Here is a 5,494-nt window from a genome sequence, read left to right as displayed (position 1 = left end):
CACGTCTATGGAGGTTTCTAACTATTGAGGAAGGTATGAACAGCCAGAGTGGAACAGGTCCCTGATTCATCTAATACCAGCTGCTTCAAAGAGCAAAGAAACCTTCACAGAACAATAATCCATCCCTCTTCACATGTTTTTCTAATTGCTGCTAGTTGACATTTTCTGAAACTCTGTTCTCATTAATTGCACTAACTCTAGGTTTCAGAGTCATTTCCTGAAGTCTCTAACACCTGTCTTTGCCAAACTTAATGACTTTCTGTAATGACTTTAATATGCAATCACATCAAAAGCTCAGACCACACTAAAGAGAACACAGCTTGAAGTGAAATGACCTTTCTGCCACACACTTTTGTTAATTGTTTCTTCTATCGAGATGTCATGGTTTAACCTCAGCCGGCAACTGAGCACCACACAGCCGCTCGCTCACTCTCCCTGTCCTGGTGGGATGGGGGAGAGAATCAGAAGAGTAAAAGTGAGAAAACTTGTGGGTTGAGATAAAGACAGTTTAATAATTGAAATATAATAAAATAGTAATAATAATAACAACAATAATAAAAGAATATACAAAGCAAGTGATGCACGATGCAACTGCTCACCAGCCGCTGACCGATGCCCAGCCAGTCCCTGAGCAGTGGCCCCCCCAGCCAGCTTTCCCCAGTTTATGCACTGAGCATGACGTCCCATGGTATGGAATGTCCCTTTGGCCAGTTGGGGTCAGCTGTCCTGGCTGTGCCCCCTCCCAGCTTCCTGTGCACCTCCAGCCTTCTCAGTCGGTAGAGCATGGGAAGCTGAAAAGTCCTCGACTAGTGTAAGCACTGCTTAGCAACAACTAAAACATCGGTGTGTTATCAACATTATTCTCATCCTAAATCCAAAACACAGCACTGTACCAGCCACTAGGAAGAAAACTAACTCTACCCCAGCCAAAACCAGGACAGAGAATACAACAACATACAACTGATTCCGCTATGACTGTACCCTGCTTGGAGCTCTCCAGGTCACTCCACTGTTTCCTGTTGCATTTTTATTCAATGCTGAGGTCAATCAGCGAATCTGATCACAACCAAGCTGGCAGCAAAGAACAACCTGACTCATTAACTCACCAGGAGAATCTAATGCCTGGGCAAGAACCCAGTGGGCATCAACACAGCACAGCTTCTTCCACACCACAAGTACTGTGGTGAACTGGGGGCTGGTCTGTAGGGCAGCATGGTTGCATTGAGGATCCGTCATTCTCACCATCTGCCTCTCAGGGATTTACTTCAGACTAACTCTAGTCTGGTCTCAGGGAGTGGATACCACCAGTGGCTGTGCTATGTTCTCCAGTTAAATTTAATGTACAAGGAGTTTAGTTTGCAAGCTCTGAGACTGCTTTTCAACATGAATCAAAGTGCAATGAGCTGAGATGATCAGGAGGGTCGCTTCAGAAGCGCTTTTCTGATCAGAACAAAAAGCCAGCGTAGGCACACCCAGGGGATGGCTGGAAAGGGACAGACACACAAGGGACTGGGCTACTGCTTGATTTTACTGTACATTTTTCTCCTTAAAAATAATAAAGCAGATTTACAAACCACACCATGACTCTTAAACCACTATCAGCACGTAAGGGTATTTTCTTCGAAGCAGTCAGAAACCAGTAGCACAAGCACAAACTTCCAGGCCCACTCAAATTAATGGAAGTATTTTCTCCTCATTTTAGCTTTGATTATTCACATTGCTCTGCTGCATGAAAAACAGGAAGGGGTTAGATGAATGCAAAATAATCATCCAAATCGTCACAGATTTAGCTGACTTTAAACAAATATTTGCTGGCAAGCCTGCTGCAGTGAATTTTGCTGGCTCTTCAGATGGGTACTGTAAAGGTATTACGGTCAGGTCTGCCTGTTTTGTTCTTGATTAGAGGGCAGAAGTAGACTACACAAAGCAGCGTATCTTGATTTGTTGCACATGACATACAGCTCAAAATCCCTTTGGTCCTGGATCCCTGAAAACAAGGACTTGAGCTTACAGAATATTGCACTTAATTTGTTCTCGATATTATGTATCACCCTTCCTTCCCAACGTCCATCCAACGGAAGTATCATCTGAACCTCACCCAACCAGCTAAATAAGGGATTTTCACCCAGCTAGCCTAAAAAGACAACTATAAAACAAGGTTTTCAGCTTTGCTTCACTGTTATTCTTCAGCTCTGTGCATATTCAACTTACTTTCTCCATGAAATAGTTCCAGATAAATACACTCCTACAGCAGTATTCATAGCTGCAGACCTTACACCTTAGCTACTGAGAAGATGGTCACCACAGAAACAGCGCCTTAATGTATGGCAGCTTTCACCAGCAGCATTACGTTGTTGGTTACTGCCTTTCTGACAGCGGTAGCATTCCCACAGCTCAGCTAGCAACACAGGTAACACGAGAACTCCACCTGCATCAGGCAGCATCAGCTACAGAACCACTGCTGAAGGAGGTCTGAGCCAACTCATCTGACTTTGCACCGAAGCAGCTTTGGAGCATTCATATAATCTGCTCTTCTAGCAAAGACCACGTGACAGCCATCATTTCTGGAAAGAGGCAGTAGCACATAACTGGAAGGGGAAGGTATCCTCAGTTGCCACTACCATTTTTACTGCAATCGTCTTGCTAGGGTCTAACGAGTATTTGAGAACATTAACCTCTACTGCTTGTCAGCACACACAAACAGCAGATGTAAAATGATGCTTCAAGTACGGGACTAACTCCAGGATATACTGTAGCACTGGACTAGCCTCGTTATCCACAACTGCTGTCCTGCTCTCATTTCTATTATTGCAGTCAACTACACATCAGCAGATCCATCAGGTCTGAGACCGTGCAAGCAGCAGCAGCAACAGGAATGCAGGTTTATGCAGCAGTGATTGCAAACATTCATGATTTCTGTGACTTGCTCTGTAAATGGAACATCATCACACAAATCAGTTCGTATTTAAAGGTAATTGTGTTTATAAAACTCTGTCAGTTTTTCTTGGAACCGTACTTCTTGTAAAGGACTTGTGGTGTTTACTTTGGAAGTGTATTTACTAAAAAACAGCCTCACATAACATGCTCTTTAAAACAGAATTCAATAACCAAACTTTACACTCCACAAACACTGCTCTAAACCTCACATTTTATTTGACCAAAAGCCCTATAAAAAAGCCTGAGCTCCATCCCAAGGCTTATATTCTGTGCTTCTGCATCATGGCATAAAGCCATGCTATCTAGGAATCCCCGCTTCTATTGCTGCTACGTTTTCATCATTTAGTCTTTAACATCCATTACAGAAGCCTTCCTAGGGCTAAGCAGCAAAGAGAGTCAGGCTGCACGGAACCTCGCCTGCATTATCATACAACCTGTAATTTAAACTACCCACTCCAATCTACTTTGAAAATGTATTCCATTTTTTTAATCAACCTTGTACTATGTGATTCAAAATGAAGATAATCTAAAATACAGTCAGTTATTAAATCTACTCAAGTCTCTTATTTTTTGGGCTTTTCCAATGCCTGTCTGAAGTATTTTTCTCTCTCTTGCTTTTATATCCAAGAGCCACAACACCAGGAGGGGCAGGTGAGTTGCAAGGGCAATCCACTGTGTTGCCAAGCACAGTGCATATGCAAACACAGATAAACAGCGGGGAAAATTCACATCACAGTGCTGGTAAAACATGACTTGTTTCTTGTGGGGTGTCTGTTGTTATGAAACACTCCTGGTTTGGCAAGACCTTGAGCAAGACCCCCACAGCTGCCTCAGCATTGAAACCTGCCTTAATTCATCCCAAAGAGCTGAGTGATAGGAATGCTCTACTCTAGTCAGCAAAAGAATGGACAACTGGAGCATCTCCAGCTACTTCTCTATGACTGTTTCAGCTCAGACACAGCCCTCTGCACCACTTTAGCACAGGACAGGGGAACAGGAACTGCCCTAGAACAGAGGAAGTCATCCCACCTTCTCTTGCAAAGAAGCATTAAAGCAAGAATGATCTCCCTCTCCCTGGTACAATACTAAATCCCTTTTGGTTTAATACCACATCAGCTAAAGCCATCTAGCAGGATACCTGTAACAGTAACACGCAGTTTTTTCTTTTAAGAGAGAAATCACTTTTTTCAGATTAACATTCTTTTAAAATACAGATTTGAAATTTCACCTAAGCAACTATACAGGCTGTGCACCTTACAACGTATTGTTATCATCTTTATGAACTACAGACACAAAGCTACATAACATAGTCCAGAACAACCCCACTGCTACATTAACATCCTGTAGCATGTTACAGAACTACTGCACTTTCCAAACACCCAACCGAGCCTTGTGAAGCAAACGTCTAGTCTCATCTGCACCACGCACCGGCAAAAAAACAGTTTTAGTGAGTCAAGGTAACAGCTTTGATAAAAACCAAGATTAGAAAACCCAGAAATGTCTCAACTCACTGGCTACCTTTGACAAACCTGTTCTTACCAAGTACAGATCTTCTAACAAGAAGTGTTTACTTCAGGTTCCTTCCAGTGCATCACTACTGCAAACACCGTGGCACAAATCACATCCAGTTTGTCTGCAAGCACAGCTGGGATAATGCATTGCATTAGTCAGAGAGTGTTAGAGAGCAATGATGCAAAATTCATGAAGCGAAAGGGAGAGTTTGTGCCAGCTCAGAATACGAAGCGTTTGGGACTCAAAAGCCTGTGCAAGGAAACACATTGCGGTTTCAAACATGCAAATGGCTTTTAGAGTTGCAAGCAGTAAAGCACAGAAATGACCTTTCTGAGTCAAGTCCACCCTTCTGCCAAACACGCAAACAAATACTACGTTAGCGGTAGCCAAAACACAAGGGTAAAAAAGGACAGAAAAGGAACTTTCAAGAGAACTTTAAAATGTCCTTCCATCGCCATTAATAGCTCCGTTGTTTCAATTGGCTTTAAATACACTGAACAATTAACTATCACTGACTTTTTGTAAGCATTTGCTCAGTACTCCACCTTGTTAATCAACCCCATGCTTTATGCATATTGAGGCATTTGAAAAATTATCCAAACATCAACAGTCCTAGAGGCCATGACAGGCTGTCACCGCGTACCCAGGTAGCCCTTCACCCGCCCGCGGTCCACAGGCAGGCAGCTCCTGCCCCGCCGTCCACTCCGCACACACCAGCACCGTCCTCCTCTTGGGCTGTTCTACAGTGAGAAACAGGATTTCGGGACTTTTAAACTGGGCGTGCCCTAAAATTAATTGCACTATCCTGGAAACATGTATGGATGAAACTATTATCTCCAGGCGTAAATGTGGGAGTGTTGCCCAATACAAAAATATCAGGTTATTTTTAGGTCACCGCAGAAGCTCACGGCTTGGCCACCGGCCTTTTACAGGCTCTAACCGCCAAGTTGTTCACCCTTTTTTGTAATTTAAACCGCCCATGCCGCCCTCCGCCCCGCGAGCAGCCTGGCGACAGCTTTCGCGGGCCCGACCCCCCGCCGGTGTC

At 43.7% G+C, this 5,494-nt stretch overlaps 1 protein-coding gene across 1 annotated transcript in view; it reads right to left on the bottom strand.

The window, feature by feature from the left end:
• EEF2K (eukaryotic elongation factor-2 kinase) overlaps positions 1 to 5,238 on the bottom strand; it is a 35,755-nt gene extending 30,517 nt beyond the window's left edge. The window contains exon 1 of the mRNA XM_009319985.1: positions 4,995 to 5,238. The gene's annotated coding sequence lies outside the window, so the exon portion shown is untranslated. The remainder of the gene's footprint in view (positions 1 to 4,994) is intronic.
• Between the last annotated feature and the right edge of the window lie 256 nt (positions 5,239 to 5,494).

Source organism: Pygoscelis adeliae, unplaced genomic scaffold (genome assembly GCF_000699105.1).
Source record: "Pygoscelis adeliae isolate BGI_AS28 unplaced genomic scaffold, ASM69910v1 Scaffold242, whole genome shotgun sequence".
NCBI lineage: Eukaryota > Metazoa > Chordata > Aves > Sphenisciformes > Spheniscidae > Pygoscelis > Pygoscelis adeliae.
Note: the sequence above shows the minus strand (reverse complement) of the source record. Positions and strands in the feature narration are given on the sequence as shown.